This window comes from Schistocerca americana, chromosome 1 (assembly GCF_021461395.2).
Source record: "Schistocerca americana isolate TAMUIC-IGC-003095 chromosome 1, iqSchAmer2.1, whole genome shotgun sequence".
Lineage (NCBI taxonomy): Eukaryota > Metazoa > Arthropoda > Insecta > Orthoptera > Acrididae > Schistocerca > Schistocerca americana.
Window position 1 is genome coordinate 596,473,659 of NC_060119.1, and position 19,105 is coordinate 596,492,763.

Consider the following 19,105-nt stretch of genomic DNA (forward strand, 5'->3'; position numbering starts at 1 on the left):
TCACTAAACTGTGGATTTTCAGAAATTAGGACTGCACTGAACACTTGATCTGTGGACAAGCCAACAAAAACATTTTTACTGTCAATCGCATTTAGACTGCACTTCTTGCGGGAATAACACCACATTCATAGGCGCTCTGTGTAAAGCTAATGGCACAACAAGTGGTGCAGATGTTGGTGATAATGGAAACTCATAGTCTGGAAATAATTCTACGTGTTGACTTGATTTCTGCTCCAACGTATCAGGCTGGTGGCTTGATGATCAGTGCAGCTACGGGAGGTACAGGAAACTCCAAGTCTGCAAGCAATTCTGTGTCCTGCTTCAATACATGAAGTCCTGCATGAGGGAGTCTGTCTGCATGGTGAGCTGATTGCCACTGCTGCTTAAACGTATCAGGCACTGAGCAGTCAATATCAGGGGACAGTAACTCTGAGGGAGAGATAATAAATAAAAACCATAGAATCATAAACATATATATATTGGATATTATTAATAATCATAATAAGTTGTCCGCACTTTTAGCAATCACTTTGTAAATACAGCAGCAAAAATAGGATTAAATGGATCAGTTGAAAAAGCAAGGAAATATAAAAATGTGATTTCATAAAACTTTAAGCAACCAGATGTAGCACCAACATCCTTCAGTGAAATTAACAGAACTATGAAAATTCTAAAAAACAAAAGCTCATATCGTGTTGATGGAATTCAAACAGGAATCTGAAAAGTTCTTCTAACTTACGAGACAAGTAATATCTTTAGTGATGTATGTAATGCATCACTGACACAAGGAATTTTTGTAGGCAGATTAAAATATGCAATTGCTAAACCTCTTCGTAAGAAAGGTGAACAGAAAGATTTAAATAAATATCATACAAGTTCTTTACTGAAATCTTTTTTCTAAATATTCAAAACAGTAATGTACTCAAGAGCGGCCTCCCACCTGAGTAGAAACAAATTCCTTAGCATACCAGAGTTGAGTTTCCAGAATGGTTGCTCAGATGAAAATGTTATTTTTATATTCACTCATCAAATATTGTAAGACTTAAGTAATAAAATATCGCCAGTTGGTAGTTTTGTGATCTTTCCAATGCATTTGATTGTGTGGATAATGTTACACTCTTAAAAGAACTCAAGTTTTATGGAATCGATGGCTTTGCACACAGCTGATTTCAATCATACTTAATAAACATAATGCAGAAAATTGTGACAACTAATTCAAACAATGTTGGAAGGGTATAAAAGTTTAATGACTGGAGAGAAATCACGAAAGTAGTCCCATAGTTTTCAATTTTAGGTCAACTCCTATTCCTTGTAAATGTGAATCACCTTTCACTTGAAATTCAACAAGCAGAATTGGTGCCTTTTGCAGACAATACTAGTGTTATAATAAATCCCATTACAGAGAAAGACAGAGAAGAGATTGTTAACAATGTTTTCCAAAGAATTATTAATTGGTTCTCTGAAAATGGACTCTCCCTAAATTTTGAGAAATTCTGTTCTGTACAGCAAACAGAGTCATGCCGACAATCGATGTAGCACAGGAACAAGAGTCAATAAATAGGGTAGAATTTTTTGTGTGTAAATATTGATGTAAACCTGAACTGAAGAAGCATATAACTGCGCTTCTCAAACTTAAATTCAACTACTTTCGCTCGTATGTAATTGCTAGTCTTGGGAACACACGAATCAACCTCCATATATATTTTGCAAATTTTCACTCGATAATGTTTTACGGAGTAATTTTCTGGGGTTGTCTCACCACTTACAAACAAAGAACTGATTGAATAAAAGCGAACAGTAAGAATAATATGTGGTGTTCACCTGCAGTCATCATGTAGGTACCCCTTCAGGAAGTTAGGCATTTTAACTGTACAAAACATATACTCACCAATTAAAATATTACATCACAATCTGAGTAGGGAAGCAATGTCTAGAATCTATAACGGTAGAGGAAGCAATGACCCTTATTACCCAGTATTAAAGATGTCAGTGGCTCAAAAAGGAGTTCAATATGCAGAACAAAAATGTTTGATCATTTGCCCAATAACATATAACTGTCTGGCATGTAGCCAAATCAAATTCCCAGATTTACACAGAAAATTGATTGATAACATTACTGCAGTCACTGATTTCAACGGAAAACTTAGTGATGTCAGTACAATATTCATTCATTTACTCATTTCAGTTATATTCCAGTCGTAAACGGATGGAAGGAACGATGACGATATGATTCAATCTGGTCTCTGATTTTGTCTTACCTCCGCTGTCCTTACGCGAGACGTAAGTTGACAGAAGTGCACCATTCTGCTGTTCCTCGAGGTGCGTTACAGCACCTAGCAGCAGTGCAGTCTGGAGCAGTGAATGCAACAGTGTTGGTTCCTGCTTCTGCACTCAGCTTGGATGTATGTTAGCATAATAAGTGCCTGTCAGGTTATAAAACTAATTATGGCCTTGGTAATGTGTCTGAAAATGATGCATTCCAGACGTATAAGAGGCCAGAAACAATTCATCTCTAATATTACAGCAGGCTAACTGTGAAATTGTGTAGCCCTGATAAGGATGCCTCCCAGTAGCGCACAACAGGTGACAAAAACCTACCCGCATTCCAGCTGCGAGATATGTCACCGGCCGATTCAGACACAAGCTGTGTAGGCGAAAGTGGCTGAATACACAGGATCCAGTGGCCCACTGGAGCGCCTAGCATTCAGTTACGAATATTGTGTCTGAGATTCAGGGTCTCAGCATGTATACCGTAACTGCCTGAGGTTTACAACATTGAACTCCGTCTCTCGAGGACTTGTGGGCTGCACTGGCAAGTCAGTGGTCCTTATAAATACACCACCAAACACTTTGCATGAATGTGAGTGGGTCGGTGCGACACAACTGGCAACACTTAAACAAATAAAAAGCAAGTGCATATCTACTCCTTTTCTTTCCTGCTACGCTTACACGTGGCAGTTATTTAATGACCATACAGGTTACACCAAGGAGCTACAGAAATTAAACTTCGGGAAAGTGCTCCAGTTCCATCAACCAGTGGGCTTCCCACCATGTCAAACTTAGGGGAAGTGGATTTTTTAATTTCCCATCACTTTAAACTTGGGGTACTTGGTGTGGAGGAATATGTTTAAATATGCAAGCTGTGGCAATTACATGGATGAGGGGAAATTATTTAATGTATGAAAGTCACGTTAGCAACATTTTAAAATGTGTGCTAGTGAACTGCAAGTGTGGAAAACGAATGACTTTGAACTCCTACCATTCTATAATTAACATAAGCGACCTCTGGCATTTTTTAATTCTTCACCATTTTAAAATTAGGATAAGTGGTCCGCGACTTGAGGGGAAAACCGACTGGTCATGTTGGATTCCAAACTCAGGACACAATTAACCTAGCAACTATGCAGACTGTAGTCATGTTCGCAGGTCAGCAGACCGATGATCTCAGCAGTTTGCTCCCATAGGAACTTACCACCACCTCCACCACCACCACCCAGGTCTGCCTTCTTCGATTGTTACATCATACAGGCTCTGCTCATAATTACAGGTCCAACAGGATACCTGCCCATCATGGATTTCCAGCCAATTTACACTCTAACAACTGGGCTCTGACCTGTGATGTCATAAGGATGGACGAAAATCTCTAGAACAATTGAGCTATTGAATTTACAACCACTATAAACATATGTAAATTGTTCTATATCAATGAGGAGGGGACGGGGAACCAGGCAATGGTACGGGCTGTGGCCATTCTCTCTTAGCCCCACTACACCTGGATATCCCTATGTAATGAGTGATGGACCACTAGATGTCAGGAGAGGCGGAGGAAGCGGGGAATGTTGTGTTGTTAGTAGAAAAGTTAACAGCAGAATGGGCAGTCAAGCGATCTCCGTGGCTTGGCACGTGGCCTAGTCACTGACTGTCACCTGAGTAAAAAATCCATCAGAGAAATTACAGTCCTTCTAAAGCTTCCCAGCAGGCTGCTGGTGATGTCACTGTGAAGGAACAATCACAACTAAACCAAGACCAGGCAGGTCTAACGCTTCGTTTGACAGGTACTGTCTAACACTGCAGAGGGTGGTTATTTAAATTTGCATGAATCACTTGTGACTTCCAGCAGTTCGTCTAGCACAATGACTGTGTAGAAGAAAAAGAAGGGGCACAATAGTCGAGCAGCTCATCACAAGCCACACATTTCTGTAGTCAACGCTGAAAGCCAACTGTGAAGTAAGGAGGGGTCGGTATTACAGTGCGGGGGTGTTTCTTGTGGTTAGGGTGTTGCTCTCTTACTGCTCTTAATAAAAACGTAAATGCACGATATGAACATATTTTACAGTACTGTGTACTGCGTACTGTAGAGGCGATTCGAAGACGATGACTGTGTCAGAAAGCAGCACCCACGAGGCAATGATCTGTAGATCATAACATTCCCAAAATGGACTGGCCTGCTCAGAGTCCCGACCTAAATCCAACTGAACACCTCAGGTATGAGTTACAACATCTTCCCAGCAGAGTTGAATCCGTTATAATGGCAAAGAGATTCCACCAATAGGTGTCCAGATGTTTCTGACCAGATATTGTTCATAAAAAGTGCATACAATGACTGTGCATAGTGCCTCGAGAAACAGTGTTCATCGAGTATTACATGCGCTAATACAGTCTCAATTACTAAAGAAGTATTTAACTGTGCATTCCTCAGCTGCAACACTGCAACCTCTTCCATGTGATATAACAAATATACACTCTGTCTTGCTATATAAACATTAATATGCCTGGAACATGTCTAGTGGCTAGTCTACTGCTACAACGGTCCACAAGGTCTTTGGATGGTCAGAATGTGATCGAAATTGATAGTAAATATAAAAGTAATCACTGCTGTGTTTTGCAAGACGCATTTCGTAACTCTTATCCAACTCAATGTCCAATATCCATTGTAGAGACCTGGAACGGCTAGAAAATTTCCTAACGCGTAAAGACAAACTCATAATCCTGTGTATAGAATTAGTGAATGTTCTGTCACCAGCTACTGTTTGTGACTGCTACCAAGTAGTTCGACTATACAAAGTATCAGTTTTTACGTATTACTTTGCACCTTATAAAAATAAGAAGGTACTTATTATCAATTAAATAAAAGAAATGAATAACTTGTTGGTCAGTCCAACACTACTATTTTCCCTTCACTCAACGTAAAATCACTTCGTTCACATAAACCAACATCGTATAAGGAAGCAGCAACCTGACAACACAATGACGACTCAACTGCAGCAGAGTGTTTACATGAAGCGAAAGTGGGTAGCGACACAAATCCGGCACCGAAGTCTGCATCACCGGAATAGATAAATATGAAGTTTGTATAACAGCTTCTTACATCATGATAATTTAAATAAATGTGTAAAATATTCACATTACGAGTTTCAACAAGTAGTTGCTACCATCAGATATGACAAATACTCTAATAAAGTTTTGTACTCGTGTATAACAAATACAGTTTTTGGCCACGTGGTGATGTGATATAAATTTAAATATTTTATTTGGCTTCGTGATGTCTCAAGAGCCTAACTATATTAGTTTTATATCTGTGCGAACCTACTTAGTGGATTTATCACTCCTGAAGATGGCAACTACTTGCTGAAACTAATAGTGTGAATAGTTTACATATATTCAAGCTATTGTGACTTAATAAATAACATTTACAAATATCTCAGACTTCTAGTTGGCACTATGTCAATTGTAAAAGAAGATAATGGTGTGTTTACACAACCAATCAGAGGCGGTTTTGGGAAATCGGTTCACAGAAGGCGGATTTGGGAGCCCGTGCATACATCTCCAGCATCGCTTCTGTGAGTGGCATAAAAACATGCCTCAGGAATGCGGTTAACCATTCGAGTGTCGGGCTGGTGCACACTTTAACCCACAAGACGGCCGTGAGAGCTCGGAAGTTGCCAGAACTGAGGCCGTGGTGGTTCGGATCGAGATGAGGGAAAGCGGAGACGTGTGGCGTCAGCTACGGCGCTGTAACGTGCAGGCGAGCACGCAGCGGCTGCTGCCTGTCGTCATTCGGTTCCTGCGTGATGGAACTGCAACCACGCACGCGCGGTCGCGGCCAAAGTCGATAAGAGCGGTCGACTCCGTCACTGTGGGGAACTCCCACATGAAGTATGTGGGCCAATGGAGACAGCCCCTATGTCCTGTCGTACCATCGGCTTGCGCCTAATAAAAACGAATACCAACTCGAGAAACCGCCAGAGGAATTTTTCAAATCATCCTTATAGTGTCCTTTAATGTGTGTTTACAGAATAAGCAATGCCGCGGAAAGAGACCGTTTGTATCTCCTGAGGAGACCACTGACACTTGTGACGGATTTGACCATAAAAATCAATATTTTGACCACATGGTACTTTATTAAAATTGACTACGTGCCTACGTGACGTTGCTGAATTTTTAGATTTGTTGATGGCTGCAAACCCGAAACCGACAATCAATTTTAATAAAATACTGTCAGACCAAGATACTGATTTTTGTAATCGAGTAAGCAGTGACATGTACGAATCTACTGTTCGTTACGTTCCCAAAGACTCACAGGAAATTTATTTTCTTTGAAAACTATTTCTTTGGCACTCATCTACATTTAGATACATTTACAAGCCCCAATACGGTGCGTGTTCCATTCACAAATGGAGAGAAGGAAAAGCGACTATCTATAAGGTTCCGTAGGAGCATTGATTTGTCTCGTCTTGACGGCCCTTGCTGTTGCTGGCAACAGGGTAGTTCTGTCGCAAATGGCGATTCTCTAAATATTCTCAATCGTGTTTCGCGAATAGCACTTTTTCCCTACAGCTTTCCCGCTGCGTTCATGCAACATTTCCGCAATACTCGCATACTGATCGAACCTACCGATAACAAATCTACCAGCACACCTCTGAATTGTTTCGGTGAAAAACTAAAAACACTCGAACAGTAATCAAGAATAGATCGTGCAAGTGTGCTATACGCGGTCTCCTTTGTTGACGAGCCACACTTTCCTAGAGCCCTCTCAATAAACCGAAGTCGACCACTGGCCTTCCCTACAACCGAATTTCATGTCACTCTGCAACGTTACGCCTAGATATTTAATCGACGTGACTGTTTCAAGCAGGTTGCCACTAATACTGTATTTGTACATTGGAAGATTGTTTCTCCTACTCAGCTGCGTTAACTTATATTTTTCTACGTTTAGAACAAGTTGCTATTCATCACACCAAATAGAAATTCTAGGTAAGTCATCCCGTATCCTCCTGCAATAACCCAGCGACGACACTATCCCGTACATCACAACGTCATCAGCAAGCAATCGCAGATTGCTGCTCATCCTATCAGTCAGATCGTTTATGTAAAAGAATGATCGCATCACTCCGGACGATACCCTTGTCCCTGTTGAACAGTTGTCGTCCCAAACAAAGCAGGGCGTTCTATTACTTAAAAAAAAAGTCTTAGGTTCACTCAAATAACTGAGAACCTTTCCCGTATATTCGGATCTTCGTTAACAGTCTGTAGCGTGGCAATATGTCAAAAGCTTTGAGAAATATGATTCGCTATAAATGGAAGCTACACTATGTGATCAAAAGTATCCGGACACGCCCAAAAACGTACGTTTTTCATATTAGGTGCATTGTGCTGCAACCTACTGCACGGTACTCCATATCAGCGACCTCAGTGGTCATTAGACATCGTGAGAGACCACAATGGGGCGCTCCGTGGAACTCACGGACTTCGAACCTGGTCAGGTGATTTGGGTGTCACTTGTGTCATACGTCTGTACGCCAGATTTCCACACTCCTAAACATCCCTAGGTCCACTGTTTCCGATGTGATAGTCAAGTGGAATCGTGAAGGGACACGTACAGCACAAAAGACTACAGGACGACCTCTTCTGTTGACTGACAGAGACCGCCAACAGTTGAAGAGGGTCGTCATATGCAAAGCACCTTCTCGCTTCCCACTGTTCAAGAGCAATTCGGGGATGGCGAGTGCATCTTTCAACACGATAGAGCACCTGTTCATAATGCACGGCCTGTGGCGGAGTGGTTACACAATAACATCCCTGTAATTAACTGGCCTGCACAGAGTCCTGACCTGAATCCTATACAACACCTTTGAGATGTTTTGGAATGTCGACTTCGTGCCAGGCCTCACCGACTGACATCAATACCTCTTTCAGTGCAGTCCGCAGCTCGTGATCTTGCGGTCGCGTTCTCGCTTCCCGAGCACGGGGTCCTGGGTTCGATTTCCGGCGGGGTCAGGGATTTTCACTACCTCGAGATGACTGGATGTTTGTATTGTCTTCATCATTTCATCCTCATTCATGACAGTGGGGAGACTGGACTGACCAAAGGCTGGGAATTTGTACGGCCACTGATAACCGCGCAGTTGAGCGCCCCACAAATCAATCATCATCATCTTCTTCTTCTTCTTCTTCTCAGTGCAGCACTCCGTGAAGAATCGGCTGCCATTCACCAAGAAACTTTCCAGCACCTGACTGAATGTATGCCTGCGAGAGTGGAAGCTGTCATCAAGGCTAAGGGTGGTCCAACACCATATTGAATTCCAGCATAACCGATGGAGGGCGGGAATTCCAACATAACCGATGGAGGGCGCCATGAATTTGTAAGTCATTTTCAGCCAGGTGTCCGGATACTTTTGATAACACAGTGTAAGTATGAGGCCAATGCCCAAGACTGTTCTCTGTGAAGCTCAACTGGCATCCTATCTGGACCTGGCGACGTATTTCTTTTCAGCCTTTTAGTTGCTTCTCAACACCAAAGATGCCCATGTTTGTCCTCCGTATAGGATTCGGTGTGGCGATCAAGCGATGTTAGATATGTTCGAGCCTTTTGCGTGAATCATATTTGAAACGCGAAAGTTAAAACTTTTGGTTTCTTTTTGCAGTCTTGTACTGCCACACCATATTGTTGTACGAGTGACTGACTAGAAGCCAATTACGTTGGGCTAGAATTTTCTAGGATTGTCGGTAAGTTCTTTCGCTAACTTATGACGTTGGAAGTAGTTGCATACTTGACGTATCCGTCCTAGACGCACAAGTTTCAACTAACCTTTGTCTCTCGACAAATCTGCGACCTTTCTTGAACCGAGAGTGTAACAATCTGTTTTCTCAGCATTGCCCGAATTTTTTCATTAAGATACGGTGGGTCTTTTTTATCCTTTAATCACTTATTCCGCGTATACTTCTGCAGACTGCGATTCCGGTTATTTTAAACTTTGCGAGAACCTCATCTACCCTCATTATACTGGAACTAAATGATATCCATTCATAGTCTAAGTAGGATGTTAACAATTGCTTATCTGCTCTTTCGAACATAAAAACCTTCCTAGCCTTTTTTGATGGATTTATTAACTTTAGAAACCATCATGGCTAGGATGACATCGTGATCGCTAATCCTTATCTCTATACTGGTTTGATTTGATTTGATTTTAACAGGAGAGCTAAAACAGCTTAGGTCTAACCCGCCAATGCCCGCACCGAAACTAGATTTATTGTGCGGTATCGCTCCCTGTATATCTAGTAAAGCCAACCAGTGCCCTTAAATAGTGCAAGGAGTCCCTCTACCAGTTTTTTGTTAGACACAGTTTCTTCAGGTCTAGTTGTCCTGAAGATTCTGTATCTTTTACTCTCCAATGCCGTGCATTCGAAGATTAAGTGTGAGGTGCAGTTTCTTCACCCTCATCACAGATCCTACATTTAGGGTCCTCTTCCATTATACCCATTGTGTGTAGGTGTTTTTTGAAGTTCCCATGGCCGGTCATCAGTTCAGTCATGACTCTGATCTCTTTCCTGTTCAATCCCAGGATTACAGAACTTCTTTTAAAACATGGCTTGGGCATCATTACCTTACCATGTTTTTGTTTATGGACCTTGGTCCAATATCCTACGTGCTGTTTCCTAAGCCTGCTCCGTAGTTCTAATTTGATCATAGCCTTGGTGATTGCGAAGACAGGTTCCGGTCCAATAAATGGAGTTGTTGCCCCCATCCTAGCCAATCTATCGGCTTGTTCATTGCCACAGATCCCTGAGTGGCCAGGGTCTCTATATTGGTACTGTCGATGACGTCAAGGCTGTCTGCAGCTAGGTGGTCTAAAATACACGGTCCAGTCACATTAATGTTATCACATCCTATGTTCGACGTCAACGTGCAATAACTACTCACAGACGGCAGGTGGCAGCGCTAGCAGGGGAGGGTATATAAAGCGTGTTGCGAGGGATGCGGAAAACAGTGCAGTTGTTGTTGTGATGCAGAAAGAAAACGATTTATGTTTCGCGGTAAGGATGGAACCATTTCCGAAACGGCTACAGTTTGTAAACAGCGTGCGTGCCGCCGCGGTTAGGGCACACCGTGCATGACAACATGGCGTTATCCAAAACCGGCGCCGGCAACTGTGATGCGCCATGGGCCATAGATGACAGGGGTGAACAACGGCTGCGGAGATACGTACGGGGCAAAAGAGTTGCAACAGCTGAACAACTGACCACGAGATGAACCAAGCGACTACCAACAGACTCTCCTCAACGACCGTTCAGCGAACGTTGTTGCATATGGTCCTCCACAGCAGGCGCCAGTTTCATGCACCCGTGAAGACTGCTGTTCATCAGCGACGAAGGCTGGAATTTGTACCCGTATAGCACAACTGGACGTCCACTGACGACAAGTAATCTGTTCAGACGAATCACGTTTTATGCTCCATCGAACTGAGACCGTTGGTGTGCGCGGCGTGAAACGTCTGAAAGCAAACACCCAGCAACAATCGTAGGAAGGGTCCAGGCCGGAGAAGGATGGGGAATCTTTTCGTAGCATTCCGTGGGAGGCACAATGAATCAACACAATTATGCATCTATTCTTGGTGACCATATCCACAGTTTATTTTCTCCTCGGCACTTTGGCATCTACCAGCAGGACAAGGAAAGTGCCACAGACCTCCCAGTGTATGTGCGTGGTTCGAAGAGTACCAGGATGAATTTATCGTACTCCCCTTGCCACCAGACTCCCCGAATTTTAACTCAATCGGGAATTTGTAGGACCACCTTGATCGGGCTGTTCCCCGCAATGGATCCTCAAATGAGAAACCTAAACACTAGAGCAGCTGGTCACAGCACTGGAATTGGCACGGCTCCACATCCCTGTCGGTATCTTCCATCTCACTGATTCTCTTCACGCACGTCCGCGCTACAAATGGTGGTTATACCGGCTTTTGTCAGGTGATCACATTTATGTGCCTGGACAGTATATTTCCAAAGTGTGTAGGGTTCAAATGGTTCAAATGGCTCTGAGCACTATGGGACTTAACATCTGAGGTCATCAGTCCCCTAGACTTAGAATTACTTAAACCTAACTAACCAAAGGACATCACACACATTCATGCCCGAGACAGGATTCGAACCTGCGACCGTAGCGGCCGCGCGGTTCCAGATTGACGCGCCTAGAACCGCTCGGCCACACCGGCCAGCCCAAAGTGTGTAGGGTGTCGGACTAATTGTTCAGGACAGCTTTCGGAGAGCGGTGAACTTCCAACTATGGATCATATTTTAAACTGTGTAATCTGTAATTTGAAAAGAGGAGACATTAAAGAAATCTACAATGTTTCCGGAGAAAGCGTTCGGAAGTACTTCGCAAGACTGCTCGTTCGACCTGTAACGAATCCTTAGACCTCTCAGTCTGTACTCGCTAGACTAAAGTCACCTCCAACTATTGCATGAACGTGATACTTCTGCGCAACTGAGCCTATGTAGTTGTTCTTTGAATCATTCATTGCTAACCTTTTCTCAATAATAACATTACTATTGCCATTATTACAAAAAACTTCATTGTTATCCTTGTTTTCAGTAATAAGGACAACATTAGTATTACTCTATCAGTGTTTACTAATGTGTCCTCGGTGTCTTTCGCAGTGGCGTTAATGTGAAAAATGTGTAGGGTTACTGGGGTCCGGAATCTAGGTTAAACTAGTTTCCGCCCCTCACCCCCCCGCCCCCTCTCCCCCCCCCCCCCTCTCTCTCTCTCTCTCTCTCTCTCTCTCTCTTTCTTTCTTTCTTTCTTTGGCTGCGTAAATCAGTTCAAAGGTCGGAGGATGGCAAATGGGAGACTGTCAATGGCTTACCGCTTTCGAAAGGGCAATGCCACCATTCTCGACGAGGTGACTGATGGAAGTAGTGAAACGAAAGAATCCAACATACGTTAATAGACGTTGAATGCTTTAGGATAGCTACCCACTTTAGATAGCAGGCGACATAATGTTTAATGTATGTAACATTATATAAGTGATTTCAAACTCAAGTACGTTCAACGTTTCAGCGATTGTAAACTCCGCGTGTAGCTTAGGTTGGGTAGTTTTAGATGCCTTAAACACAATAATGTCTGCTAGTTAACGTAGGCAACTATCAGAAAGCAATCAAAAACTTTTGATGTAATTTAATTTCTATCGATTCAGCTACTTCTAAGAGCCCGTGAGCCACGAGTCGTCTTGGTGTGCACGAATGATATAAAACACAGTTGTATTCAAACCAATCTTTGGTTTGTGGACAGCTTTCTCTTACTTTATACAAATATGATCATTAATATTATTATTATTTAAAAACAGGAGCTACGCCAAAGATATCGTTTTCATAGAATAAACTTCTGAAGATCTTTGGGTAAGCAGCCACGAAAAGGATTAGTTGAATGTTTCGTTTGGAGTGTGAACTTTTGCGGTGCTGAACCGTAAACAATTCGGAGAGCAAAATTATGGAGGAGGAGATGAGTAAAGGAAGGCAGTTTCTGAGGACAATCAAAGGTAATAAATGTAATGAATAAGGACATTCGATGAAAAAACCTTGCGTAATAAGGGATGGTTTAGAGGTAACTGCGACTGGGCAAAAGCTCAAAGAGCAAGAAAATGCAAACTAACAGACGACACCAGGATAAATTCGATACTGTAAAATTAAAAGAATGGTGAAAAAGAGCCTTAACCAGAGAATGCCAAACTTGGCGAATGAGATAATAAAAAAAAAAAAAAACACCGGATGGTAGTCTACAGTTTAATGCTCTGTCGACACCGAAGTTATTTAAGACGGTGCTAGGAGAGATTGAGTAGTGGGAAGAATATCGGCTGGCTCATTCCGACATTTGCATTCGTCGATTTAGGACACACTTAAATGTGAACAGCCGGAAGGGGATTAGAACCCCACTCCTGCCGAAAGCGGGTCCAGTGTCCTAACCACTGCGACACCTCACTCCGTCTCCATTATGCAATGTGCTGTGACGATAATGCTGATGACGACACCGGATGATGCTGTAATGACTTACGTTACTCTAGCCTTAGGCGTGGAGGAATTAAGGTGAAACTCGCTATTGGCAGAGTGTTCTTCGTGTTCTGTTGTCCATGTTCCTCCTCATGTTCGCGTTGTTCTTCTGACTTGACAAGTTTAGAAAGGGTCACCCTTTTTCAGTTTCATCAATTTCGACCTAAGGAACTCTTTCAGATGTTTGTTTTTGGTTTAGGGCTTTTTCCTTTGGAGTCAAGCATTCTAACCCCCATATGTTCAACACTTGTAAAATTTCATTATGAAACATTCTTGCTATAATGTCATAAGACGTCCCATGTCCAGCAAGTGTTCGTCCTGTGGCTTATCAGGACTATAGTATAACTAATGTCTGACCCAACATACTGGAAATGTGAATGTTCTCCCATCAATAGTGATCTTTCATTAAGCTAGGCCATTTCCCCCAAAACTATATTACTATACTTTTCACTCCTGTAAACATGATTTCCTCTCCAAATAAACCAGGAACCTTGCTGCTGGTGGGGAGGCTTGTGTGTCTCAGCGATACAGATAGCTGTATCGTATCTGCAACCACAACGGAGGGGTATCTGTTGAGAGGCCAGGCAAACGTGTGGTTCCTGAAAAGGGGCAGCAGCCTTTTCAGTATTTGCAGGGGCAACAGTCTGGATGATTGACTGATCTGGCCTTGTAGCATAAACCAAAACGGCCTTGCTGTACTGGTACTGCGAACGGCTGAAAGCAAGGGGAAACTACAGCCGTAATTTTGCCCGAGGGCATGCAGCTTTACAGTACGATTAAATGATTATGGTGTCCTCTTGGGTAAAATATTCCGGAGGTAAAATAGTCCCCCATTCGGATATCCGGGCGGGGCCTACTCCGGATGACGTCGTTATCAGGAGAAAGAAAACTGGCGTTCGGCGGATAGGAGCGTGGAATGTCAGAACCCTTAATCGGGTAGGTAGGTTAGAAAATTTAAAAAGGGAAATGGATAGGTTAAATTTAGAAATACTAGGAATGAGTGAAGTTCATATGAAAGAAAGAACAGATACCATCTTCAAATAGAAAGGCTTACTGGCCAATGATCTTCCTGAGTGCGGATGCACTCACATTGCCCTAACTCGTACGGGATTCGGTAGACTGACTGCCGCGAGTAATGAGTATAGTGGGCAGGGGCACTACAAATGTAGTGTGTGGACAGTAAGGTGGAACTGTGGGTCTCACGTGGAGCGTGTCACAGATCCCTGCAGTCGCGCTATCCGCTGTGTCCTCGATGGCTTAGACGGATAGAGCGTCCGCCAAGTAAACAGGGAGTCCCGGTCGGTGCACACATTTTCAACTGCCTGCGTTTATATTTATCAACGCCGGTAAGCAGCTAAAGATCAGGATGTCATTGTAATTTCATGAGTGAAGTTCGGTGGCAGGAGGCACAAGACTTCTGGTCAGGTGAATACAGGGTTATAAATACAAAATCAAATAGGGGTAATGCAAGAGTAGGTTTAATAATGAATAAAAAAAATAGGAGCGCGGGTCAGCTACTACGAACAGCATAGTGAACGCATTATTGTAGCCAATGTAGACACGAAGCCCAGGCCTACCACAGTAGTACAAGTTTATTTGCCAAGTAGATCTGCAGATGACGAAGAGATTGAAGAAATGTATGATGAGATAAAAGAAATCAATCAGATAGTGAAGGGAGATGAAAATTTAAAAGTAATGGGGGACTGCAATTCGATAGTAGGAGAACGAAAAGTAGTAGGTGATAATGGAATGGGGATAAGGAATGAAAGAGGAAGAAGCCAGGGAGTATTTAGCATAGAGCACAACTTAATCATAGCTAATATTTGGTTTAAGAATCATGAAAGAAGGTTGTATACGTGGAAGAGGCCTGGAGACACTGGAAGGTTTGAGATATATTATACTACAATGGTAAGGCAGAGATTTTGAAACCAGGTTTTAAATTGTAAGACATTTCTAGTGGCAGATGTGGACTCCGACCACAATCTATTGGTTATGAACTGTAGATTACAACTGAAGAATCTGCAAAAAGATGGGAATTTAAGGAGATGGGGCCTGGATAAACTGAAAGAACCAGAGGTTGTAGAGAGTTTCAGAAAGAGCATTAGGGAACAATTGACAAGAACAGAGGAAAGAAATACAGTAAAAGAAGAACAGGTAGCTTTGAGAGATGAAATAGTGAAGGCAGCAAAGGATCAAGTAGGTAGAAAGACGAGAGCTAGCGGAAATCCTTGGGTAACAGAAGAGATATTGAATTTAATTGATGAAAGGAGAAAATATAAAAATGTAGTAAATGAAACATGCAAAAAGGAATACAAACGTCTCAAAAATGAGATCGACAGGTAGTGCAAAATGACTAAGCAGGGATGGCTAGAGGACAAATGTAAGGATGTAGAGGCATATGTCACTAGGGGTAAGATAGATACTGCTTACAGGAGACCTTTGGAGAAAAGAGAGCCATTTGTTCTAAGCAAAGAAGTGAAGGCAGAAAGGTGAAAGGAGTATATAGAGGGCCTCTACAAGGGCGATATTCTTGAAGACAATATAATGGAAATGGAAGAGGATGCAGATGAAGATGAAATGGGAGATACGATATTGCGTGAAGAGTTTGACAGAGCACTGAAAGACCTGAGTCGAAACAAGCCCCCGGGAGTAGACAACATTCCATTAGAACTACTGACGGTATTGGGAGAGCCAGTCCTGACAAAACTCTACCATCTGGTGAGCAGATGTATGAGACAGGCGAAATACCCTCAGACTTCAAGAAGAATATAATAATTCCAATCCCAAAGAAAGCAGGTGTTGACAGATGTGAAAATTACCGAACTATCAGTTTAATAAGTCACAGCTGCAAAATACTAACGCGAATTCTTTACAGACGAATGGAAAAACTGGTAGAAGCCGACCTTGGGGAAGATCAGTTTGGATTCCGTAGAAATGTTGGAACACGTGAGGCAATAATGACCTTACGACTTACCCTAGAAGAAAGATTAAGGAAAGGGCAAACCTACGATACTAGCATTTGTAGACTTAGAGAAAGCTTTTGACAATGTTGACTGGAATACTCTCTTTCAAATTCTAAAGGTGGTAGGGGTAAAATATAGGGAGCAAAAGGCTATTTACAATTTGTACAGAAACCAGATGGCAGTTATAAGAGTCGAGGGGCTTGAAAGGGAAGCAGTGGTTGGGAAGGGAGTAAGACAGGGTTGTAGCCTCTCCCCGATGTTATTCAATCTGTATATTGAGCAAGCAGTAAAGGAAACAAAAGAAAAATTCGGAGAAGAAAAAAAAAACTTTGAGGTTCGCCGATGACATTGTAATTCTATCAGAGACAGCAAAGGAGTTGGAAGAGCAATTGAACGGAATGGACAGTGTCTTGAAAGGAGGATATAAGATGAACATCAACAAAAGCAAAACGAGGATAATGGAATGTAGTCGAATTAAGTTGGGTGATGCTGAAGGAATTAGATTAGGAAATGAGACACTTAAAGGGTGATGTATTTGTGGGCAATATTATGGAAGTAGAAGAGGACGTAGACGAAAAGAGGGATATGATACTGCGTGAAGAATTTGACAGAACACACTGTAAGACCTAAGTCTAAACAAGACCCCGGGGTAGACAACATTCCATTAGAGCTAGTGAAAACCTTGGGAGAGCCAGCCCTGACAAAACTCTATCATCTGGTGAGCAAGATGTATGAGACAGGAGAAACAACTTCAGACTTCAAGAAAAACATAATAATTCCAACCCCAAAGAAAGCAGGTTTTGAGAGGTGTGAGATTTACCGAACTATCAGTTTAATAAGTCACGGCTGTAAAATACAAACACGAATGGAAAAACTGGTAGAAGCCGACCTCGGGGAAGATCAGTTTGGATTCCGTAGAAATGTTGGCACACGTGAGGCAATACTGACCGTACGACTTATCTTAGAAGACAGATTTAGGAAAGGCAAAACTAAGTTTCTAGCATTTGTCGTCTTAGAGAAAGCTTTTGACAATGTTGATTGAAATACTCTCTTTCAAAGTCTGAAGGTGGCAGGGGTGAAAAACAAGGAGCGAAAGGCTATTTACAATCTGTACAGAAACCAGATGGCATGAAAGGGAAGCAGGGGTTGGGAAGGGAGTGAGACAGGGTTGCAGCCTATCTCCGATGTTATTCAACCTGTATATTGCGCAAGCAGTAAAGAAAACAAAAGAAAAATTTGGAGTACGAATTAAAATCCATGGAGAAGAAATAAAAACTTTGAGGTGTGCCGACGGCATTGTAATTCTGTCAGAGACAGCAAAGGACCTGGAAGAGCAGTTGAACGGAATGGACAGTGTCTTGAAAGGAGGATATAACATGAACATCAACCAAAGCAAAACGAGGATAATGAAATATAGTCGAATTAAATCAGGCGATGCTGAGGGAATTAGATTAGGAAATGAGACACTTAAAGTAGTAGACAAGTTTTGCTATTTTGGGAACAAAATAACTGATGATGGTTGAAGTAGAGAAGATATAAAATACAGACCGGCAATGGCAAGGAGAGCGTTTCTGAAGAAGAGAAATTTGTTGACATCGAGTGTAGATTTATGTGTCAGGAAGTCCTTTCTGAAAATATTTGTGTGGAGTGTAGGCCTGTATGGAAGTGAAACATAGACAATAAATATTTTAGACAAGAAGAGAATAGAAGCTTTCGAAATGTGGTGCTACAGAAGAATGCTGAAGATTAGATGGGTAGATCACATAACTAATGAGGAGGTACTGAATCGAATTGGGGAGAAGAGGAATTTGTGGCACTTGACTATAAGAAGGGATCGGTTAGTAGGACATGTTCTGAGGCATCAAGTGATCACCAATTTAGTACTGGAGAGCAGCATGGAGGGTAAAAATCGTAGAGGGAGATCAAGAGATGAATATTCTAAGTACATTCAGAAGGATGTCGATTGCAGTAGTTACTTGGAGATGATGAAGCTTGCACAGTTCAGAATAGCATGGAGAGCTGCATCAAACAAGTCTCTGGACTGAAGACAACAACAACAACAAACATGATTAGCAGTTCGTTTGGTGCGTCACGTTTTGTCAAGCACTACTTGGCCAAACGATTTAACTCATCTTTTTTACGGTATCTTAATAAGTAATACCTGAAAACATCTTCATTACCGCTGCTTGTGAACTTACTTTTTCTCTTCTATCATTAAATTTTTCTTAAATGCTTTCTCTCCCTGCTTTGTTTTTTCCCTTATATCATCGAGAAAATGCAGGCAACGGTATTAAGACCCACTAGATTGGTTACTGTGTGGTAATGCACCATTCTGTTATTGATATTATAAATAACTTAAATTATCTCGGACATAACTACTAGTTTTGGCATTCTTACTTTATTATCTTCTTTGTGTAATCCAAAGTCTTTACCTAGTACTTCCCCTGGTATTTATGTTTACAAGCATTATCAACTTTTCTCAATAAATGTTGGTCTGCAAATGAATTTCGTCTGGTTTCTACACTGACCATAAATATGGTTTTCTGAAAAGAAATACGAAGCAATAATTAACATTTTTCCCCAAGAGGTTCAGCAGTTCAAATACTGTCAACGAACTTCATAAATGGTTGCAAAGACTGACCAGAGTGCAAACAGAAGACATCGCTATAAACAACTACGAAATGAGTCCCGTTGACCACAGAAGTAGTTAAAGACGCCATTAACAGTACCAAGAAGAAAAAAGCTGTAGGCCCTGACAAACTGTATAGGGAATCCAGAATGAAATTTTTACTCTGCAGCGGAGTGTGCGCTGATGT

At 42.0% G+C, this 19,105-nt stretch overlaps 1 protein-coding gene across 4 annotated transcripts in view; it reads right to left on the reverse strand.

Annotated features, from left to right (window-relative positions):
- The window catches only part of LOC124606932 (transcription factor cwo), a 164,034-nt gene that overhangs the window by 46,987 nt on the left and 97,942 nt on the right, over window positions 1-19,105 (reverse strand). Inside the window, exon 1 of one of the 4 annotated variants that reach the window (XM_047139094.1) lies at window positions 18,687-18,803. The exons of the other annotated variants lie outside the window; for them this stretch is intronic. The gene's annotated coding sequence lies outside the window, so the exon portion shown is untranslated. Of the gene's footprint in view, window positions 1-18,686; window positions 18,804-19,105 lie in introns of those variants that run through there. 4 annotated transcript variants of the gene reach the window in all.